Below are 23,601 nucleotides of genomic sequence, written 5' to 3' on the forward strand. Positions count from 1 at the left end.
ATTGGAACTATGTTCGGATTCTGAGATGTCTGATTCGGAATAATCGGTGTCTCTCTGCTTTGGTTTATAGCTCGGGCCATTAGGGCCTCTTTTTATGTTGTAGATGTTTTTTTTTCTTCATTTTCAGACTCTCAATGTTTTTTTTGTAGATTTGTTTCACGTCTGTTGAAATCAGTTTGACCAGAAAGTTTGTATTTCTTGAATTTTTTTGTCAAGTTGTTTGTTGACTTTTTAAACTTGTGTTTGTTTGTAATTTAGAAGGTAATTCATCAGCCTTAATGAGCTGTGTCAGAAGATTTTCCCACCCTCTGGTGACTTCTTGGTCGTCGGAGTGCAAGTCCACGATATACTATTCCTTTTTGTATATAAGACTCCAGGCTTGATATTTCCTACCATGAGCGGTTTACGATTTGTATCGGCTGCTTAAAATCCGATACAATGTCTGTTTGTCCTATCGGTATAGTTTCTTTAGAGAAAACCTGTAATGCTTCAGGTGTATGAAAGTCACTATTCAATTTGTAAGACAAAAAAACGGCCATTACCAGACTGGCTGGATTTCAATCTCAACCTTAGAAAAGGAGTAGGACTAAGATAGTACCTGAGGTACCTGTGTACTCGATTAATTACAAAGGTGCAATAAAGTCCTCATGTTAGGTACTTAATTATTCACACATATAAGTCCTATAGTCTATGAGGACTACAAATGGTTAAAACGCAGCTTTTATCCAGTATATATTAATATGGTGCAAAGTAATAAAGAGTTAAAACTGGGGACTCTAGTGTCTACAGCCAGTAACTGTAGTTATATAGGTCAAACGTCCAAGAGTTCTATACTGTATGTACTACATTATATGTAAGGTAAGTCTCACCACTTCCTTGCAATTCTTACCTGTCAGAAAACTCCTCAAAAAGATTCTCCAAATCCCACGTCTCGGAGTCTGGGAAACTGCTCGGCTCGCCAGGAGCTCTCTTGCTGATGGCACTGGTAATTGGAATTGGGTCTGAGACACCACAGGAGATGGGGTAGAGGAGCTTTGGTTGCCTCCATGGCCGGCACCCTTTGACTGTGTATAATGTACAGCCGGCACCCGGTGACTGTGTATAATGTACAGCCGGCACCCAGTGACTGCGTATAATGTACAGCCGGCACCCGATGACTGTGTATAATGTACAGCCGGCACCCGGTGAACGTGTATAATGTACAGCCAGCACCCAGTGACTGTGTATAATGTACAGCCGGCACCTGGTGACTGTCTATAATGTACAACCGACACCCGGTGACCGTGAATAATGTACTGCCGGCACCCGGTGACTGCGTATAATGTACAACCGGCACCCGGTGACTGTGTATAATGTACAACTAGCACCCGGTGACTGCGTATAATGTACAACCGGCACCCGGTGAACATGTATAATGTACAGCCGGCACCCAGTGACTGTGTATAATGTACAGCCAGCCCCTGTGACTGTGTATAATGTACAGCCAGCACCCAGTGACTGTGTATAATGTACAGCCGGCACCCAGTGACTGTGCATAATGTACAGCCGGCACCCAGTGACTGTGTATAATGTACAGCCAGCACCCAGTGACTGTGTATAATGTACAGCCGGCACCCAGTGACTGTGTATAATGTACAGCCAGCCCCTGTGACTGTGTATAATGTACAGCCAGAAACCAGTGACTGTGTATAATGTACAGCCAGCAACCAGTGACTGTGCATAGTGTACAGCCGGCACCCAGTGACTGTGTATAATGTGCAGCCAGCACCTAGTGACTGTGTATAATGTACAGCCAGCACCCAGTGACTGTCTATAATGTACAACCGGCACCCAGTGAATGTGTATAATGTACAACCGACACCCGGTGACTGTGTATAATGTACAGCCAGCACCCAGTGACTGTGTATAATGTACAGCCGGCACCAGGTGACTGTGTATAATGTACAGCCAGCACCCAGTGACTGCGTATAATGTACAGCCGGCACCCGGTGACTGTCTATAATGTACAACCGGCACCCAGTGAATGTGTATAATGTACAGCCGGCACCAGGTGACTGTGTATAATGTACACCTAGCACAGAGTGACTGTGTAGAATTTACAACCAGCAACCAGTGACTGTGCATAATGTACAGCCGGCACCCAGTGACTGTGTATAATGTACAGCCGGCACCTAGTGACTGTGTATAATTTACAGCCAGCCCCTGTGACTGTGTATAATGTACAGCCAGCACCCAGTGACTGTCTATAATGTACAACCGGCACCCAGTGAATGTGTATAATGTACAACCAACACCCGGTGACTGTGTATAATGTACAGCCGGCACCAGGTGACTGTGTATAATGTACAGCCGGCACCCGGTGACTGTGTATAATGTACACCTAGCACCCAGTGACTGTGTATAATGTACAACCAGCACCCAGTGACTGTGTATAATGTACAACCAGCACCCGGTGACTGTATAATGTACAACCAGCACCTGGTGACTGTGTATAATGTACAGCCAGCACCCAGTGACTGTGTATAATGTACAGCCGGCACCCGGTGACTTTGTATAATGTACAACCAGCACCTGGTGACTGTGTATAATGTACAACTAGCACCCGGTGACTGTGTATAATGTACAGCCGGCACCTGGTGACTGTGTATAATGTACACCTAGCACCCAGTGACTGTGTATAATGTACAACCAGCACCTAGTGACTGTGTATAATGTACAACCAGCACCCAGTGACTGTATAATGTACAGCCGGCACCCGGTGACTGTGTATAATGTACAGCCGGCACCCGGTGACTGTGTATAATGTACAACCAGCACCCGGTGACTGTGTATAATGTACAACCAGCACCCCGTGACTGTGTATAATGTACAACCAGCACCCAGTGACTGTGTATAATGTACAACCAGCACCCCGTGACTGTGTATAATGTACAACCAGCACCCAGTGACTGTGTATAATGTACAACCAGCACCCAGTGACTGTGTATAATGTACAACCAGCACCCAGTGACTGTGTATAATGTACAACCAGCACCCAGTGACTGTATAATGTACAACCAGCACCCGGTGACTGTGTATAATGTACAACCAGCACCCGGTGACTGTGTATAATGTATAGCCAGCACCCGGTGACTGTGTATAATGTACAGCCGGCACCCGGTGACTGTGTATAATGTACAACCAGCACCCAGTGACTGTATAATGTACAACCAGCACCCGGTGACTGTGTATAATGTACAACCAGCACCCGGTGACTGTGTATAATGTACAGCCAGCACCCGGTGACTGTGTATAATGTACAACCAGCACCCGGTGACTGTGTATAATGTACAACCAGCACCCGGTGACTGTGTATAATGTACAGCCGGCACCCGGTGACTGTGTATAATGTACAACCAGCACCCAGTGACTGTGTATAATGGACACTAGAGATGAGCGAGAACTAAAATGCTGTGCTCGATACTCATGACAAATATTTCCCGATGCTCGGGTGCTGGTTTCGAGTGACGAACCCCATTAAAGTCAATAGGAAACTCGAGCATTTTTGCAGGGGACCAAAGCTCTGCACAGAGAAGGTTGCCTGAAAACCTGGAAACCTCAGAAAATGATGGAAACCCCACGGAAATGGACAGGTGCAGCACAGTGAGGATAGGTATAATGAACTACAGATCCCAGCCAGCCAAGAGAATGTTAGCAACAGGACAAATTGACTCCTGACAGCTGCACTACAAGTTCTAGCCAGCAACCAAGAGTAGCAAAAAAATAAATAAATAAGTTTTAAAAATGTTAAGCCCTTAGAAAGACTGTTGGGTTCTTTGTGTCAAATTCCTGCCTAACTGCACACTAATTCCCTGCCTAACGCTCTCCCTGACAGACAGCAGCTCTCCCCCTATGCTCTTCCCGCCTGCGTCTGACGGGAGCATCGCGGGACCTGATTCTTATACGCCCAGGTCATCTGATCTGTCCAGCCAATCGCTGCTATCCACATGTATGGGTCCCACGTGATGCCACAAGCTCCCAAAGACTCTCCTGCATGATGATTGGCTGAAAAAAAGCCGCCAAACATGCAGGAAGAGGAAGACGCCATTGTGTCCAGTATCGTGAGATGCTCGTCCGAGTAACCAGCACCATCGAGTACCAAGCTTGGACGAGCATGCTCACTCATCTCTAATGGACACCCAGTGACTGTGTATACACATACAGTCGCATTTCTACCGCATGTGAATATAACCTTACACAGAAGACGTGTGATCACATGAGAGCTAACTCCTCCCCCTCCCATGTGACCGGTCACATGATGGTGACATCACACAGGTCCTTCCAGCACCAGTATGTAACGTGATGTATAAGTTCCTGGTTGGGGGATGGGCGGCTCCATTATACCTCACTATATACAGAGATTCCTTCTTCTATAGTCACCGCTCTGTATATACAGCCAGGAAGCTGCAGATTACAGCAGCCACATCTTACTTTCTGCTTCATTTCTCATTCTCCACATTAAAGTGTCTGGAAGTTTCTCTCCTCTGCAGAATGAGGACATTGCTGATCCTTCCTCCCATTCAGCTCCCTACAGTGTAAGAGATTGCTCCTCTACCTGCCGGATCCACCAAGGATGGAGCAAGAAAGAAGAGAGACCTCCATATTACACCTCACCCTGGAGATCATCTACCTGCTGACCGGAGAGGTGAGGGATTCTGGGGGATGGGTCACATGACCTGGAGAGGTGAGGGATTCTGGGGGATGGGTCACATGACCTCCCTCTTCTCTCTACTAATAATACAGGACATGGGCGGAGAGGTGAGGGATTCTGGGGGATGGGTCACATGACCTCCCTCTTCTCTCTAGTAATAATACAGGACATGAGCGGAGAGGTGAGGGATTCTGGGGGATGGGTCACATGACATCCCTCTTCTCTCTAGTAATAATACAGGACATGAGCGGAGAGGTGAGGGATTCTGGGGGATGGGTCACATGACCTCCCTCTTCTCTCTAGTAATAATACAGGACATGACCTGGAGAGGTGAGGGATTCTGGGGGATGGGTCACATGACCTCCCTCCTATCTCTAGTAATAATACAGGACATGAGCGGAGAGGTGAGGGATTCTGGGGGATGGGTCACATGACCTCCCTTATCTCTCTAGTAATAATACAGGACATGACCTGGAGAGGTGAGGGATTCTGGGGGATGGGTCACATGACCTCCCTCTTCTCTCTAGTAATAATACAGGACATGGGCGGAGAGGTGAGGGATTCTGGGGGATGGGTCACATGACCTCCCTCTTCTCTCTAGTAATAATACAGGACATGGGCGGAGAGGTGAGGGATTCTGGGGGATGGGTCACATGACCTCCCTCTTCTCTCTAGTAATAATACAGGACATGAGCGGAGAGGTGAGGGATTCTGGGGGATGGGTCACATGACCTCCCTCTTCTCTCTAGTAATAATACAGGACATGAGCGGAGAGGTGAGGGATTCTGGGGGATGGGTCACATGACCTCCCTCTTCTCTCTAGTAATAATACAGGACATGGGCGGAGAGGTGGGGGCTCTGTATATAGTGATATTTATCAGGGTCTCTCCATCCTCAGGATTACACAGTAGTGAAGAAGACATGTGGAGAGTGTGTGGCCCCCAGCAGCAGCAGGTCAGGAGGATGGAGCAGGGCCCGGGGCCCCATCACGGAGCCTCCACCTCCCTCACTGATACCTGAGAGGAACAATGAGCAGAAGATCCTAGAACTCACCCACAAGATGATGGAGCTGCTGACTGGAGAGGTGAGCAATGCTGCTGGGAATGCTGGGACATCATCCAGGAACACAAGGGATGATGGGTCTGGATGATGACTGGATCATTGTGTGTGTCAGGTTCCTATAAGGTGTCAGGATGTGGCCGTCTATTTCTCCATGGAGGAGTGGGAGTATGTAGGAGGACACAAGGATCTGTACCAGGAGGCCATGATGGAGGACCACCGGCCCCTCACATCACCGGGTAAGAGGAGACTCTCATTGATGGTAAAGGAGAGAGCAGTATTGGGGTCCCCTAGACCCCCCATCATCTGCTCATCACATATACACAATGTATTCAGTCACTGTGTGTGTCTCCTACAGATGGATCCAGTAAGAGGAATCCACCAGAGAGATGTCCTGCTCCTCTGGATCCCCAGGACTGTCCGGGAGGAGATGACACTGTCCTGCAGGAGGAGCAGGTAGATGGAGGGGGAGATGACACTGTCCTGCAGGAGGAGCAGGTAGATGGAGGGGGAGATGACACTGTCCTGCAGGAGGAGCAGAGAGATGGAGGGGGAGATGACACTGTCCTGCAGGAGGAGCAGGGAGATGGAGGGGGAGATGACACTGTCCTGCAGGAGGAGCAGGTAGATGGAGGGGGAGATGACACTGTCCTGCAGGAGGAGCAGGGAGGAGGGGGAGATGACACTGTCCTGCAGAAGGAGCAGGGAGATGGAGGGGGAGATGACACTGTCCTGCAGGAGGAGCAGGTAGATGGAGGGAGAGATGACACTGTCCTGCAGGAGGAGCAGGTAGATGGAGGAGGGGGAGATGACACTGTCCTGCAGGAGGAGCAGGGAGATGGAGGGGGAGATGACACTGTCCTGCAGGAAGAGCAGGTAGATGGAGGGGGAGATGACACTGTCCTGCAGGAGGAGCAGGTAAATGGAGGGGGAGATGACACTGTCCTGCAGGAGGAGCGGGTAGATGGAGGGGGCGCTCTGTGCTCACACTTGGCTCACTGAATCTATGAGTGTAGTGTTCATGGAGTGTTCTGTATACCCTGTAATGTCTGTAGTGATGCTTCTACCTCCATGACATTCCTGTGGAGGGATCGGGGGTCCTCGGTGACTATATCAGTGGTGGCTGCTCTGTATAGTTAAAGGGGAACTCTAGGGCAACAGCTTTATAAAAATAAGTTTTAAGAAGTTGTAGAGTAAAGGCCCTATTACACTAAACGATAATCGTCGTCCCCTGTAATAGAAGACAACGATTAGCCAACATGAACAATGTTGAACGAGTAAGATTGCAATGTTCTGCTGCCGTTGTCCCGCGGAATAGAAGTTGTGTAGCGATCACCTGGGCAGCCCCCCCACGCTCCCCCCCTGCACTCACCAGCTTCCTCCGACGTGTAATAGGGGCTTAATGGTGTTACTGATGTTTGTTGCTTCCTGTGGTCCAGGAGTAGCCGATCTCGTCACATCCATACTCCTGGGCCGGGGTCCGCCATTAGGAGAAGTAATGTCCGTCATCCGCTTTGATGTGGTGATTGCAGTCGGGCTCTACTGCAGTATGACAGCCCATCTCTCATACAGCCTCGCACATCGCTGAGAGGATAGCAGGGGCCATGAGATACAACCCGTACATCTCTGCTGTTTATAGGACTTGTATGTTTGGTTCAGATCCCAGAAGAGGATGAGGAGGTGTTGGGGGGGGGGGGGTCTCTTCCTGCCGCTGCCAGCTCAGAGGAGGATAACCTCATGGTCGGGGCTGTCATGGAGGTTTTGTGTCATTAGGTTTCTGTAAATGTCGGTGATTATAGTTTATTATTTGGTTTAGTTGTTGGATCAGGATGAAAATCTTTTAGACCTTAAAATTGAAGTTATTGAGGAAGGAGAAGAAGAAGAAGGAGAAGAGCTGGATGTGCGGAGTGATCGGCTGTGTAAGGAAGAGGACGTCCCTACTGATATTATTACACCTGGTAAGTAATAGGGAATAGCGGGAGGACTCCGACTCTCCTCCTGTATAGCAGTCTCTAGCTATAGATTATAGGATCTCTATGGGCCGGAGGGCCATGTTATCACATTATAACATACACAGGACGGGTTATCTGGGGGGAGGGGGGAGACGCTGCTGGAGACACATTGTTTTTATTTAAAGGGTTTTGTGTTTCCGCAGTTCGCGCTGTGGTAAAATCTACAGTTCTCTATGTTCCTCAAGTAGGTACAATTACAACGATATGTAACTTAGGGAACTAAATGTTCCTTAAAATCGCTCTATTCCCTCCTTATAATGCTGTTATCCTGTGCTCTATTCCCTCCTTATAATGCTGTTATCCTGTGCTCTATTCCCTCCTTATAACGCTGTTATCCTGTGCTCTATTCCCTCTGTATAACGCTGTCATCCTGTGCTCTATTCCCTCTGTATAACGCTGTTATCCTTTGCTCTATTCCCTCTGTATAACACTGTTATCCTGTGCTCTATTCCCCTCTGTATAATGCTGTTATCCTTTGCTCTATCCCCTCTGTATAACGCTGTTATCCTTTGCTCTATTCCCTCCTTATAACGCTGTTATCCTTTGCTCTATTCCCTCTGTATAACGCTGTTATCCTGTGCTCTATTCCCTCTGTATAACGCTGTTATCCTTTGCTCTATTCCCTCTATATAACGCTGTTATCCTTTGCTCTATTCCCTCTGTATAACGCTGTTATCCTTTGCTCTATTCCCTCTATATAACGCTGTTATCCTTTGCTCTATTCCCTCTGTATAACGCTGTTATCCTGTGCTCTATTCCCTCTGTATAACGCTGTTATGCTTTGCTCTATTCCCTCTGTATAACACTGTTATCCTGTACTCTATTCCCTCTGTATAACGCTGTTATCCTGTGCTCTATTCCCTCCATATAACACTGTTATCCTTTGCTCTATTCCCTCTATATAACGCTGTTTTTCTTTGCTCTATTCCCTCTGTATAACACTGTTATCCTGTGCTCTATTCCCTCTGTATAACGCTGTTATCCTGTGCTCTATTCCCTCTATATAACGCTGTTTTCCTTTGCTCTATTCCCTCTGTATAACGCTGTTATCCTTTGCTCTATTCCCTCCATATAACACTGTTATCCTTTGCTCTATTCCCTCTATATAACGCTGTTTTCCTTTGCTCTATTCCCTCTGTATAACGCTGTTATCCTTTGCTCTATTCCCTCCATATAACACTGTTATCCTGTGCTCTATTCCCTCTGTATAACGCTGTTATCCTGTGCTCTATTCCCTCTGTATAACACTGTTATCCTGTGCTCTATTCCCTCTGTATAACGCTGTTATGCTTTGCTCTATTCCCTCTGTATAACACTGTTATCCTGTGCTCTATTCCCTCTGTATAACGCTGTTATCCTGTGCTCTATTCCCCCCATATAACACTGTTATCCTTTGCTCTATTCCCTCCATATAACACTGTTATCCTGTGCTCTATTCCCTCTGTTCAACACTGTTATCCTGTGCTCTATTCCCTCTGTATAACGCTGTTATCCTTTGCTCTATTCCCTCTGTATAACGCTGTTATCCTGTGCTCTATTCCCTCTGTATAACACTGTTATCCTTTGCTCTATTCCCTCCATATAACACTGTTATCCTGTGCTCTATTCCCTCTGTATAACGCTGTTATCCTGTGCTCTATTCCCTCTGTATAACGCTGTTATCCTTTGCTCTATTCCCTCTGTATAACGCTGTTATCCTGTGCTCTATTCCCTCTGTATAACGCTGTTATCCTTTGCTCTATTCCCTCTGTATAACACTGTTATCCTTTGCTCTATTCCCTCTGTATAACACTGTTATCCTTTGCTCTATTCCCCCCATATAACGCTGTTATCCTTTGCTCTATTCCCTCTGTATAACGCTGTTATCCTTTGCTCTATTCCCTCCATATAACACTGTTATCCTGTGCTCTATTCCCTCTGTATAACGCTGTTATCCTTTGCTCTATTCCCTCTGTATAACACTGTTATCCTTTGCTCTATTCCCTCTGTATAACACTGTTATCCTTTGCTCTATTCCCCCCATATAACGCTGTTATCCTTTGCTCTATTCCCTCTGTATAACGCTGTTATCCTTTGCTCTATTCCCTCCATATAACACTGTTATCCTGTGCTCTATTCCCTCTGTATAACGCTGTTATCCTTTGCTCTATTCCCTCTGTATAACACTGTTATCCTTTGCTCTATTCCCTCTGTATAACACTGTTATCCTTTGCTCTATTCCCCCCATATAACGCTGTTATCCTTTGCTCTATTCCCTCTGTATAACGCTGTTATCCTTTGCTCTATTCCCTCCATATAACACTGTTATCCTGTGCTCTATTCCCTCCTTATAACGCTGTTATCCTTTGCTCTATTCCCTCTGTATAACGCTGTTATCCTTTGCTCTATTCCCTCCATATAACACTGTTATCCTGTGCTCTATTCCCTCTGTATAACGCTGTTATCCTTTGCTCTATTCCCTCTGTATAACGCTGTTATCCTGTGCTCTATTCCCTCTGTATAACACTGTAATCCTGTGCTCTATTCCCTCTGTATAACACTGTTATCCTGTGCTCTATTCCCTCTGTATAACACTGTAATCCTGTGCTCTATTCCCTCTGTATAACGCTGTTATCCTTTGCTCTATTCCCTCTGTATAACACTGTTATCCTTTGCTCTATTCCCTCTGTATAACACTGTTATCCTTTGCTCTATTCCCCCCATATAACGCTGTTATCCTTTGCTCTATTCCCTCTGTATAACGCTGTTATCCTTTGCTCTATTCCCTCCATATAACACTGTTATCCTGTGCTCTATTCCCTCTGTATAACGCTGTTATCCTTTGCTCTATTCCCTCTGTATAACACTGTTATCCTTTGCTCTATTCCCTCTGTATAACACTGTTATCCTTTGCTCTATTCCCCCCATATAACGCTGTTATCCTTTGCTCTATTCCCTCTGTATAACGCTGTTATCCTTTGCTCTATTCCCTCCATATAACACTGTTATCCTGTGCTCTATTCCCTCCTTATAACGCTGTTATCCTTTGCTCTATTCCCTCTGTATAACGCTGTTATCCTTTGCTCTATTCCCTCCATATAACACTGTTATCCTGTGCTCTATTCCCTCTGTATAACGCTGTTATCCTTTGCTCTATTCCCTCTGTATAACGCTGTTATCCTGTGCTCTATTCCCTCTGTATAACACTGTAATCCTGTGCTCTATTCCCTCTGTATAACACTGTTATCCTGTGCTCTATCCCCTCTGTATAACGCCGTTATCCATTGCTCTTTGGGGCTGCTGAAGTGACATTTTTGGCGCCATGATCTTTTCTTTCTATCGTTACCTTGATTTCGTATATGAGACTTTTTGATCACTTTTTATTACAATATTTCAGGATTTGATGTGACAAAAAATCAGCAATTTTGCACTTTTTTTTTGTGTGATAATTTAATAGTTTGGGACGATTATAAATGCGGCTATACCAAATGTCTATTTTTATTTATAAAATGGGAAAGGGGGAGGGGATTTTGTATTAATAAAAAACTTTTTTTTTTTTTTTTACATACACATTAATTAGAAGTCCCCCCTAGGAGAACTCTAATACAACTGCACTGATCTCTCATAGAGCAGCATACATATACAGCACTGATCCCTGAGCCCAGATCTATAGATTGCCAGGATCAACCTTCCAGTACTTATCAGCTGCTGTATGTTCTGCAGGAAGTGGTGTATTCTCTCCAGTGTGATACAGTGCTCTCTGCTGCCACCTCTGTCCGTGTCAGGAACTGTCCAGAGCAGCAGCAAATCCCCATAGAAAACCTCTCCTGCTCTGGACAGTTCCTGACGTGGACAGAGGTGGCAGCAGAGATCACTGTGTCAGACTGGAGAGAATACACCACTTCCTGCAGGACATACCGCAACAGATAAGTACTGGAAAGAATACACCACTTCCTGCTTGACATACAGCAGCTGATAAGTGCTGGAAAGGATATGCTACTTCCTGCAGGACATACAGCAGCTGATAAGTATTGGAAGACTGGAGATTATTACTTAGAAGTAAATTACAAATATCTATCAGCTTCTGGCACCAGCTCGTTTGAAAGAAAAATGTTTTGGTGCACAACCCCTTTAAACCTTTAGATCCCCCCTTTAAACCCCCTATTTCAATATGAGAATTGTCATTCTGATGTTCTGCTCCTTGTGTTGAAACAATGTTCTATTTTTTTCCCTAGACGACCACAGCAAAGACTCGGAACAAAGCCTCTTATCATCCACAGAAGGGGAAAATAATGTTCCACAGGATTATCCAGGAGAAAAAGAGTTTCGATGTTCAGAATGTGGAAAATTAATTCAGAAAACTTACACAGAAGAGATCCAACTTCAATGTTCAGAATGTAGAAAATGTTCTAATCAAACATCAGATCCTGCTGAGCATCAGAAAATCCACACAGGAGTGAAACTGTTTTCATGTTGGGAATGTGGGAAATGTTTCAGCAAGAAATCAAATCTAGTGCAACATCAGAATATCCACACAGGAGAGAAGCCATTCTCATGTCGGGAATGTGAGAAAACTTTCAGCAAGAAATCAACTCTAATAGACCATGAGAGAATCCACACAGGGAAGAATCTGGTTTCATGTTCCCAATGTGGGAAATGTTTCACCAACAATTCAAGTCTTAATGTGCATGAGAAAATTCACAAAGGGGAGAAACCATTTTCATGTTTGGAATGTGGGAAATGTTTTATCCATAAATCAAAGCTAGCACATCACCAGAGAATGCACACGGGAGACAAACCATTTTCATGTTCTCAATGTGGGAAATCTTTCATCAACAAATGCAGTCTAGTTGAACATCTCAAGATTCACTCAGGAATTAAATCAGTTTCATGTTCGGAATGTGGGAAATATTTTACCAAAAAATCATCTCTAGTACAGCATCAGAAAATCCATGCAGGAGAGAAGCCGTATTCGTGTTCAGAATGTGGAAAATGTTTCACTAAAAGCTCAAATCTAATTCAACATGAGAAAATTCACACAGGGGAGAAGCCGTATTCATGTTCTGAATGTGGAAAATGTTTTAATCAGAAATCAGTTCTAGTACAACACCAGAAAATTCACACAGGTGAGAAGCCATTTTCATGCTCTGAATGTGGAAAATGTTTTAACAAGAAATCAAAGCTAACAGAACATCAAAAAATCCACACAGGGGAGAAGCCGTTTACATGTTCTGAATGTGGAAAATGTTTTGTCAAGAAAAATAGTCTAGTTGAGCATGTAAAGATTCACACAGGAGAGAAGCCATTTTCTTGTCTTGAATGTGGAAAGTCCTTTACCCAAAAACGTTACCTTGTCAATCATCACAGAGGCCACACGGGGGCAAAGCCATTTTCATGTTTGGAATGTGGTAAAAATTTTACTCTAAAATCAGACCTTACTGTTCATCAGAGGATCCACACAGGAGAGAGACCATTCTCATGTTTGGAATGTGGGAAACGTTTTGTTCAGAAATCTGATTTTACCCTTCATCAGAAAATCCACACAGGAGAGAAACTATTTTCATGTTCTGAATGTGGGAAATGTTTTACCATGAAATCCCGTCTTCGTACGCACCAGCGAACCCACACAGGGGAGAAACCATTTTTCTGTGAAGAATGTGGGAAATGTTTCACGCACCAGTCAGGTCTTATTAGACATCAAAAACTTCACAGAAAAAAGAAGGTGTTTTCATGCTAAGATTGCAGGAACAGTTGCATCCTATTAAACAACACAGACTTGAGACTTCTATATATCAGTGCTTGTAGTCAGCAGGAGGCTGCGGCTGTTCCCGATATCTGACATAATAGGAGACGTCTCTCCACTTCCTAAATCTTTGATTTGAGTGGAGCTGTCCTTGATGGTTTCCTCCCACACTTTACTTTCACGATGTCTTGGGATCCAAAGAGAACAAACTAGAGTCCAGAGTGGAGTTTAAAATTTGTGTGAATGATAAAGAAGTTGTCTATAATTAAAGGGGTACTCCAGCTAAATATTTTTTCTTTTACATTAGCTGGTATCAGAAAGTTATTTAGATTTGTAATTTACTTCTATTTGAAAATCTCCAGTCTTCAAGTACTTTTAAGCTGCTGTATGTCCTGCAGCAAGTGGTGTATTCTTTTCAGTCTGACACAGTGGTCTCTGCTGCCCCCTCTGTCCATGTCAGGAACTGTCCAGAGCAGGAGAGGTTTTCTATGGGGATTTGCTGCTGCTCTGGACAGTTCCTGACATGGACAGAGGTGGCAGCAGAGAGCACTGTGTCAGACTGAAGAGAATACTGGAGAAATCTAACTCTGCTGCGAGTATTGGGACATGACAAGGCAATACTAAAGCCAGGTATCCATCCACAGACAGCTGCGACGGGGTATTTGCCCTCGTCAGTGTGGAGCAGGATTCTGGTCAATGAGGCAATGAAAAGTTGACCAAAAAACACAGCAATCACTGAGCTCAGCGAGATCAGTGAAAAAAATCCAAAGTACTCACTCAAGAGTCTCAATTGATACATACACCCTTATAAATTTAAATATGCAAAAAAGGGATCAGTGAAGCCTCAGTTGCTGAGATCAGAATAACCAGCTATAAAGATACAGGTATATAGAAACAGAGTCCTGGACAAGCAAACACTATAGGAGCGACCCGATCAAAGACAGAGCTGACGATGAGAGCAAAGGCAGGCTGTCAATCACACAACAAAACAAAGGGTGACTGCTTACTGAGCAGACGGAACTCAGCAGGTAAGAGACAGGTGTGGTGGAGAATCAATCACCGGAGCAGAAGGAATCACCGTGTTCAGACAAGTGCAAAGGAAACATAGAAGTCATATACTAAATTATGGCTTACACCACAGTCTCGGCTCACCTCCAAGGTCTCAACAGGTACCCGTGTGGTGTCCCACCATGGGTGTTCCTTATATGGCACCTGTCGCAAAAGTATTGTACTCAAAAGAAAGGTGGTAACAAAGATATTTATTAGTTCTCCACTAGATGTCAGTATTTTATGTATGAGATTGTGTATATATATATGTGTTGCACACAGGGCTGTGGAGTCAGAGTTGGAGTTGGAACTAGCTTTGGCTGGAGTCGGGAAAAAATGTACCAACTCCAACTTTAAAAAAAATCTTTAAAAAATGTAGAATTGAATTTTGATATGAATTTTACAAGTTTTGCTCATGAATATACACTCACCAGCCACTTTATTAGGTACACCATGCTAGTAACGGGTTGGACCCCTTTTGCCTTCAGAACTGCCCCAATTCTTGGTGGCATAGCTAAATACCAATAGAAAAACAACTGAACCTCTAACATATTATAACATATAAATTTTATTGTTAAAATTGCAAAAAAGTGACAAAGTAATGAATAAATACACAATGAACCATGGCTGACAAGAAATATTAAAAACGACAAACATACAATGAGGGGGCTGCTGCAGATGGACACAAATGGATAAATAAATAAATAAATAAATAAATAAATAAATAATAAATAATTAAATAAATGGTGGACTAAAGTGCTAAATATAATGCCAAGAGAACCATAAGTAAATAGTATATGCTAAACAAACCAAAGAAGTGCAGTAAATGATTCATAAATAATAACTAATGAAAGGGATTACTAAAGTGTCCTACCATAAATAATGAAGATCAAAGTGTCCACCGGCGGCCCCCACCCCAACGCACGTTTGGCTGCAGAAAGCTGTGTGTGTGTGCACACTATGGCTGCAGCAGGCTGTGTGTATGTGTGCTATGGCTGCAGAAAGCTGTGTGTGTGTGCACACTATGGCTGCAGCAGGCTGTGTGTATTTGTGCTATGGCCGCAGCAGGCTGTGTGTGTGTGGTGTGCACTATGGCTGCAGCAAGCTGTGTGGTGTGTGCTATGGCTGCAGCAGGCTGTGTGTGTGTGTGTGTGTGCTATGGCTGCAGCAGGCTGTGTGTGTGTGTGTTATGGCTGCAGCAGGCTGTGTGTGTGCGCGCTATGGCTGCAGCAGGCTGTGTGTGTGTGTGCTATTGCGTGCCCCCACAGTGACCTTCTATATCACTATGTGTGACCCTCTCTATATCACTATGGCTGACCCCTCTCTATATCACTATGGCTGACCTCTATATTACAGTGATCTGGAAGTGTTAGCATTGTTTCTGTGTGTATGGTGAATATTTAGTTAGAAACATAGAAGACTGTCAGCAGGAAAAGACCACCTGCTCCATCTAGTCTAGTTGTGAGTAGTTCAGGACATGGAGGCTGGAGACTGGCTGCATTCACTGCACACACAGGAGAAGCTGCTTTATATCTTTCCTTAGTCCCTCAGAAGTCGCCCCAGGATCTTGTAGGACATTAGGGAGAAGCTGCTGAGCCAGTGTGATAAATAACTCCCCTGGTATATGACCGGCCATTTATGAAAGAGCAGGAGTCGGAGTCGGGAATTGGTTTCGGTCCTGATAAAATTCAGGAGTCGGAGCTGCGGCTTACTGACTCCACAGCCCTTGTTGCACAGCTGTAGCTACTAAAGGATTACTGTTTTTTCCTTTGTATTCTGTGATCCTCTGGAGATACTGCTTTTCTGCTACCTATCTCTGTACCTCTTTCTTTGCGCACTCTCTACTCCATCACTCACAGGGGCTCTTACATACCCTGGTAGGAAGTAGTCACTTGGGAAGAGAAAGTGTAGCGTCAGTCAGTCAGTTAGTTTCCCTCTGATTCTGTGAGGAGTAGGACACACACAACAGGCATCCCTGCTGAACTTAGCCAGGGTCTGGCTCTGCCAGGATCCCTGTCCGGGACAGTCCACCTGTGTTAGTCAGAGACACACGTGTATGGAGAACCCAGAGACTTTCACTTCTAAGACTATAACTACAGACACTATGCAGTGTTAGACCCCAACACGAGTACAAGTCAAAGATCACCCCAGCCCATGCCATGAACCTCTCTGAAAAGTACAGGGCAGTGTCCTAGTTTAGAGGAACTGACCCGGATAGAGCAAAGCAACCTACTAAAGTCTACGTACTCTATCTCGCAGGGCAGGTGACACCGGATAATTTCAGACACATAGCTACTCTCAGGTAACCAAGACTGATACTTGTGTCACCCTGATAGGACGGGTACCCCGTCACTGCAGGGCAGAAGGTGCTTTAGATGAAACATAGGCACAAGTATTCTTCTTCTCAAGTTCTGGCAGAGCACATTACTACCCTGGGTAGGGGCTCTCACGGCAAACTCCTCTCCTCTTCACTGCTAAGCTACGCAAGCACCGCTATTCTGCCTCAGCACTTAAAGTGTCTCCCAGCACAGATCCAGTGAACCCAAGTCTGTATCACAAAAGTTATCTATCACCAAAGTATCCTGTATCACAAGAGACTGATAGTAAAGTCATTTTATTTATTCTACTGAGACTTAATCATCATTGCACCAGCACCTGCACCTCTCAGCTACACACTCCTTGGGTCACTCTCCCCTTTCTGTGGGTAATGGTACCGAAAGTGCGGGTGGGTCATCTCCCCACTCCGGACCACTGTGACAAGAGCCTAAGGGACCCATCACAACCCGGCAGGTCACCGACCATTTCAGGGGAACAGTACAGCCAGCCACCCCTAAAAGCAGGTCTACCACCTAACCTGTGTGCTGGACTAGCACTAGCGTCACGACATCCATATCACTGGCAGAGCTGTATCACAACATCATCCAGTGGCGCACACCACGGTCCTGGGCCCCCAAGTACACAGATTTGCCCCCTTTTCATGTCCCTCTGCAGCAGCGATATGATTGATTCAAATGTTTAAAGTGGTTTTGTGGCTGAAACACTTACATGACTCCTGGCTCAGCGGACACAAGAAAAGCTGCTGTACCCCCATGGTCGCTGCCGCTCTGAGGTCCTCTAGCCCAACACTGGGTATGCAGGCATATCCTGCCCAATTGTGGTGGGAACAGGGCAGGGGAGTATAGCTTTTCTTTTTACTGCACCAGAAGTCACATAAAAATAAATGTTAGAACCCCAAAAGCCTGTTTGAAGGGGAACTCCAGTATCAGAAATTTGTACACTGCTCACAAAAATAAAGGGAACACTTAAATGACACAATATAACTCCAAATGAATCAAACTTCTGTGACATCAAACTGGTCACTCAGGAAGCAGCACTGACTGACAATCACTGTCAGCAAGACCCCCTCAATAACGGAGGGTCCTGCAGGTGGGGACCACACACCACTCTCACTACCTAGGCTTTCTGGCTGATGTTTTGGTCACTTCTGAATGTTGTTGGTGCTTTCACACTCATTGTAGCATGAGACGGACTCTACAACCCACACAGGTGGCTCAGGTAGTGCAGCTCAGCCAGGATGGCGCATCAATGCGAGCTGTGGCAAGAAGGTTTGCTGTGTTTCTCAGCGTAGTGTCCAGAGGCTGGAGGCTACCAGGAGACAGGCCAGTACATCAGGAGGCGTGGAGGAGGCTGTAGTGTCCAGAGGCTGGAGGCTACCAGGAGACAGGCCAGTACACCAGGAGACACGGAGGAGGCCATAGTGTCCAGAGGCTGGAGGCTACCAGGAGACAGGCCAGTACACCAGGAGACATGGAGGAGGCCGTAGTGTCCAGAGGCTGGAGGCTACCAGGAGACAGGCCGGTACACCAGGAGGCGTGGAGGAGGCTGTAGTGTCCAGAGGCTGGAGGCTACCAGGAGACAAGCCAGTACACCAGGAGACATGGAGGAGGCCGTAGTGTCCAGTGCCTGGAGAAGTTACTGGGAGATAGGTCAGTACACCAGGAAACAGGCAGTACACTAGGAGACGTGGAGGAGGCCGTAGTGTCCAGAGGTTGGAGGAGCTACCAGGAGACAGGCCAGTACACCTGGAGACGTGGAGGAGGCTATAGTGTCCAGAGGCTGGAGGTGCTACCAGGAGACAGGCCAGTACACCAGGGGACGTGGAGGAGGCCGTAGTTTCCAGAGGTTGGAGGCACTACCAGGAGACAGGGCAGTACACCAGGAGACGTAGAGAAGGCCATAGTGTTCAGAGGCTGGAGGCTACCAGGAGACTGGCCAGTACACCAGGAGACATGGAGGAGGCCGTAGTGTCCAGAGGCTGGAGGCTACCAGGAGACAGGCCAGTACACCAGGAGACATGGAGGAGGCTGTAGTGTCCAGATGCTGGAGGCTACCAGGAGACAATCCAGTACACCAGGAGACATGGAGGAGGCCGTAGTATCCAGAGGCTGGAGGCTACCAGGAGACATGCCAGTACACCAGGAGACATGGAGGAGGCCATAGTGTCCAGAGGCTGGAGGCTACCAGGAGACAGGCCAATACACTAAGAGCCGTCAAGGAGGCTGTAGTGTCCAGAGGCTGGAGGCTACCAGGAGACAGGCAAGTACACCAGGAGACGTGGAGGAGGCAGTAGTGTCCAGAGGCTGGAGGCTACCAGGAGGCAGGCCGATACACCAGGAGACGTAGAGGAGGCCGTAGTGTCCAGAGGTTGAAGGAGCTACCAGGAGACGTAGAGGAGGCCGTAGTGTCCAGAGGCTGGAGCTGCTACCAGGGGACAAAACAGTACACCTGGAGACATGGAGGAGGCCGTATGAGGGCAACAACCCAGCAGCAGGACCGCTAACTCCGCCTGCAAAATGACCTCCAGCAGGCTGACTCCATGAGGATGGTATGAGGGCCCAATGTCCACAGATGGTGCATGTGCTCACAGCCCAACACCGGGCAGGACGCTTGTCATTTATCAGAGAACACCAGGATTGGCTGGCAGATTCACCACTGTCCCCCCCTGTGCTCCTCACAGATGAGAGCAGGTTCACACTGAGCACATGTGACATGTATGCAACATCCTTTAGCATGTGTGCAGTGTGCTGTTACAGGTAGAGAATACAGTGCTGTGTTGTACAGGTAGAGAATACAGCGTGCTGTGTGGTATTACAGGTAGAGAATACAGTGTTGTGTGGTGTTACAGGTAGAGAATACAGTGTGCTGTGTGGTGTTACAGGTAGAGAATACAGCCTGCTGTGTGGTGTTACAGGTAGAGAATACAACGTGCTGTGTGGTGTTACAGGTAGAGAATACAGTACTGTGTGGTGTTACAGGTAGAGAATACAGTACTGTGTGGTGTTACAGGTAGAGAATACAGTGCTGTGTGGTGATACAGGTAGAGAATACAGTGCTGTGTGTTGTACAGGTAGAGAATACAGCGTGCTGTGTGGTGTTACAGGTAGAGAATACAGTGTGCTGTGTGGTGTTACAGGTAGAAAATACAGTGCTGTGTGGTGTTACAGGTAGAGAATACAGTGCTGTGTGGTGTTACAGGTAGAGAATACAGCGTGCTGTGTGGTGTTACAGGTAGAGAATACAGTGCTGTGTGGTGTTACAGGTAGAGAATACAGTGCTGTGTGGTGTTACAGGTAGAGAATACAGTGCTGTGTGGTGTTACAGGTAGAGAATACAGTGCTGTGTGTTGTACAGGTAGAGAATACAGCGTGCTGTGTGGTGTTACAGGTAGAGAATACAGTGTGCTGTGTGGGGTTACAGGTAGAGAATACAGTGTGCTGTGTGGTGTTACAGGTAGAGAATACAGCGCTGTGTGGTGTTACAGGTAGAGAATACAGCATGCTATGTGGTGTTACAGGTAGAGAATACAGTGTGCTGTGTGGTGTTACAGGTAGAGAATACAGCGTGCTGTGTGGTGTTACAGGTAGAGAATACAGCGTGCTGTGTGGTGTTACAGGTAGAGAATACAGGGTGCTGTGTGGTGTTACAGGTAGAGAATACAGCGTGCTGTGTGGTGTTACAGGTAGAGAATACAGCGCTGTGTGGTGTTACAGGTAGAGAATACAGCGCTGTGTGGTGTTACAGGTAGAGAATACAGTGTGCTGTGTGGTGTTACAGGTAGAGAATACAGCACTGTGTGGTGTTACAGGTAGAGAATACAGCGTGCTGTGTGGTGTTACAGGTAGAGAATACAGTGTGCTGTGTGGTGTTACAGGTAGAGAATACAGGGTGCTGTGTGGTGTTACAGGTAGAGAATACAGCGTGCTGTGTGGTGTTACAGGTAGAGAATACAGCGTGCTGTGTGGTGTTACAGGTAGAGAATACAGCACTGTGTGGTGTTACAGGTAGAGAATACAGCGTGCTGTGTGGTGTTACAGGTAGAGAATACAGTGTGCTGTGTGGTGTTACAGGTAGAGAATACAGGGTGCTGTGTGGTGTTACAGGTAGAGAATACAGCGTGCTGTGTGGTGTTACAGGTAGAGAATACAGCGCTGTGTGGTGTTACAGGTAGAGAATACAGTGTGCTGTGTGGTGTTACAGGTAGAGAATACAGTGCTGTGTGGTGTTACAGGTAGAGAATACAGTGTGCTGTGTGGTGTTACAGGTAGAGAATACAGTGCTGTGTGGTGTTACAGGTAGAGAATACAGCACTGTGTGGTGTTACAGGTAGAGAATACAGTGTGGTGTGTGGTCTTACAGGTAGAGAATACAGCGTGCTGTGTGGTGTTACAGGTAGAGAATACAGTGCTGTGTGGTGTTACAGGTAGAGAATACAGTGCTGTGTGGTGTTACAGGTAGAGAATACAGCGTGCTGTGTGGTGTTACAGGTAGAGAATACAGCGTGCTGTGTGGTGTTACAGGTAGAGAATACAGTGCTGTGTGGTGTTACAGGTAGAGAATACAGCACTGTGTGGTGTTATAGGTAGAGAATACAGTGTGCTGTGTGGTCTTACAGGTAGAGAATACAGCGTGCTGTGTGGTGTTACAGGTAGAGAATACAGTGCTGTGTGGTGTTACAGGTAGAGAATACAGTGTGCTGTGTGGTGTTACAGGTAGAGAATACAGCGTGCTGTGTGGTGTTACAGGTAGAGAATACAGCGTGCTGTGTGGTGTTACAGGTAGAGAATACAGTGTGCTGTGTGGTGTTACAGGTAGAGAATACAGTGCTGTGTGGTGTTACAGGTAGAGAATACAGTGCTGTGTGGTGTTACAGGTAGAGAATACAGTGTGCTGTGTGGTGTTACAGGTAGAGAATACAGTGCTGTGTGGTGTTACAGGTAGAGAATACAGTGTGGTGTTGTGTTACAGGTAGAGAATACAGTGTGCTGTGTGTCTACTGTGTTTGACACGCCTCCAGCTGACTCCTCCCCCTGCACATGTGACCAGTCACATGATGGTGACATCATCACAGGTACTATCAGTATGTAACATGGGATGTATAAGGCTCTGCACAGGGATTTCTGCCGCATGTAAACATAACCTTTCACAGAACCTAGAGCGATCACATGGCACGCCTCCAACTGACTCCTCCCCCTCCCATGTGACGGGTCACATGATGGTGACATCACACAGGTCCTTCCAGCACCATTATGTAACGTGATGTATAAGGTCCTGGTTGGGGGATGGGCGGCTCCATTACGGTAGAGCCTAGAATGTATCCTCTCCTTTGAGTTTCTCACTGTAGAGGATACATTCTAGCATCTTCAGTAGTGAAAATGCTAGAATGTATCCTCTCCTTTGAGGCTCTCACTGTAGGGGATACATTCTAGCATCTTCAGTACTGAAATGGCTAGAATGTATCCTCTCCTCTGAGTATATCCTCTCCTCTGAGTGTATCCTCTCCTCTGAGTGTCTCACTGTAGGGGATACATTCTAGCATCTTCAGTACTGAAATGGCTAGAATGTATCCTCTCCTCTGAATATATCCTCTCCTTTGAGTTTCTGCAGGGGATACATTCTATCATGTTTAGTATTGAAATGTCTAAAATATATACCCTCTCAGAGGAGAGGATACATTCTAGGCACTATAATGAATCCCCTATAGTGAGACACTCAGAGAAGAGGATACATTCTAGCCATTTCAGTACTGAAGATGCTAGAATGTATCCCCTACAGTGAGAGCCTCAAAGGAGAGGATATACTCAGAGGAGAGGATACATTCTAGCCATTTTAGTACTGAACATGCTAGAATGTTTCCCCTACAGTGAGAGCCTCAAAGGAGAGGATACATTCTAGCATGTTCAGTAGTGAAAATGCTAGAATGTATCCCCTACAGTGAGAAACTCAGAGGAGAGGATATACTCAGAGGAGAGGATACATTCTAGCCATTTCAGTACTGAAGATGCTAGAATGTATCCCCTGCAGTGAGAAACTCAAAGGAGAGGATATAGTCAGAGGAGAGGATACATTCTAGGCATTTCAGTACTGAACATGCTAAATGTATCCCCTGCAGTGAGAAACTCAGAAAAGAGGATACACTCAGAGGAGAGGATACATTCTAGCATGTTCAGTACTGAAGTGTCTAGAATGTATCCTCTCCTCTGAGTTTCTCACTGCAGGGTATGCATCCTAGCATGTTTAGGGCTATGTTCACACATAGTATTTTGGTCATTCCTTCTTCGACCAAAACCGAGTGCTGTGTTTTATGTGTGAACATAGCCTAGTAATGTAAAGTCCATCGAGTATCCTCTCCTCTGAGAGGGCATACATTCTAGAATGTTTAGTACTGAAATGTCTGGAGTGTATCCTCTCCTCTGAGAGGGCATCTCCACTAGGTGTATCCTCTCCTCTGAGAGGGCATACATTCTAGCAAGTGCAGTTTTGAAAGGTCTAGACCACAGGTGTCAGACTTCATCCCTCGGCTGTTACAGACTACATTTCCCATCATGCCTTACTTGTCCAGATATGGTGGGAATTGTAGTTCTGCAACTGCTGGAGGGCCTGAGGTGACGAAGTCACCGGAGGGTGACGATACGCGTGGAGTCTTTTTCCAGGGGTGATTATTCCATGACTGTCTGAGCTTCCTTAGGCGCTGCTGAGGTCTGTCTCAGTCCATTTGGGCGACAGACCTTTTT

The 23,601-nt window shown here is 46.1% G+C and overlaps 1 pseudogene; it reads left to right on the forward strand.

Annotated features, from left to right (window-relative positions):
* The window catches only part of LOC138799061 (zinc finger protein 585A-like), a 178,240-nt pseudogene that overhangs the window by 142,509 nt on the left and 12,130 nt on the right, over positions 1-23,601 (forward strand).

This window comes from Dendropsophus ebraccatus, chromosome 8 (assembly GCF_027789765.1).
Source record: "Dendropsophus ebraccatus isolate aDenEbr1 chromosome 8, aDenEbr1.pat, whole genome shotgun sequence".
Classification (NCBI taxonomy): Eukaryota; Metazoa; Chordata; class Amphibia; order Anura; family Hylidae; genus Dendropsophus; species Dendropsophus ebraccatus.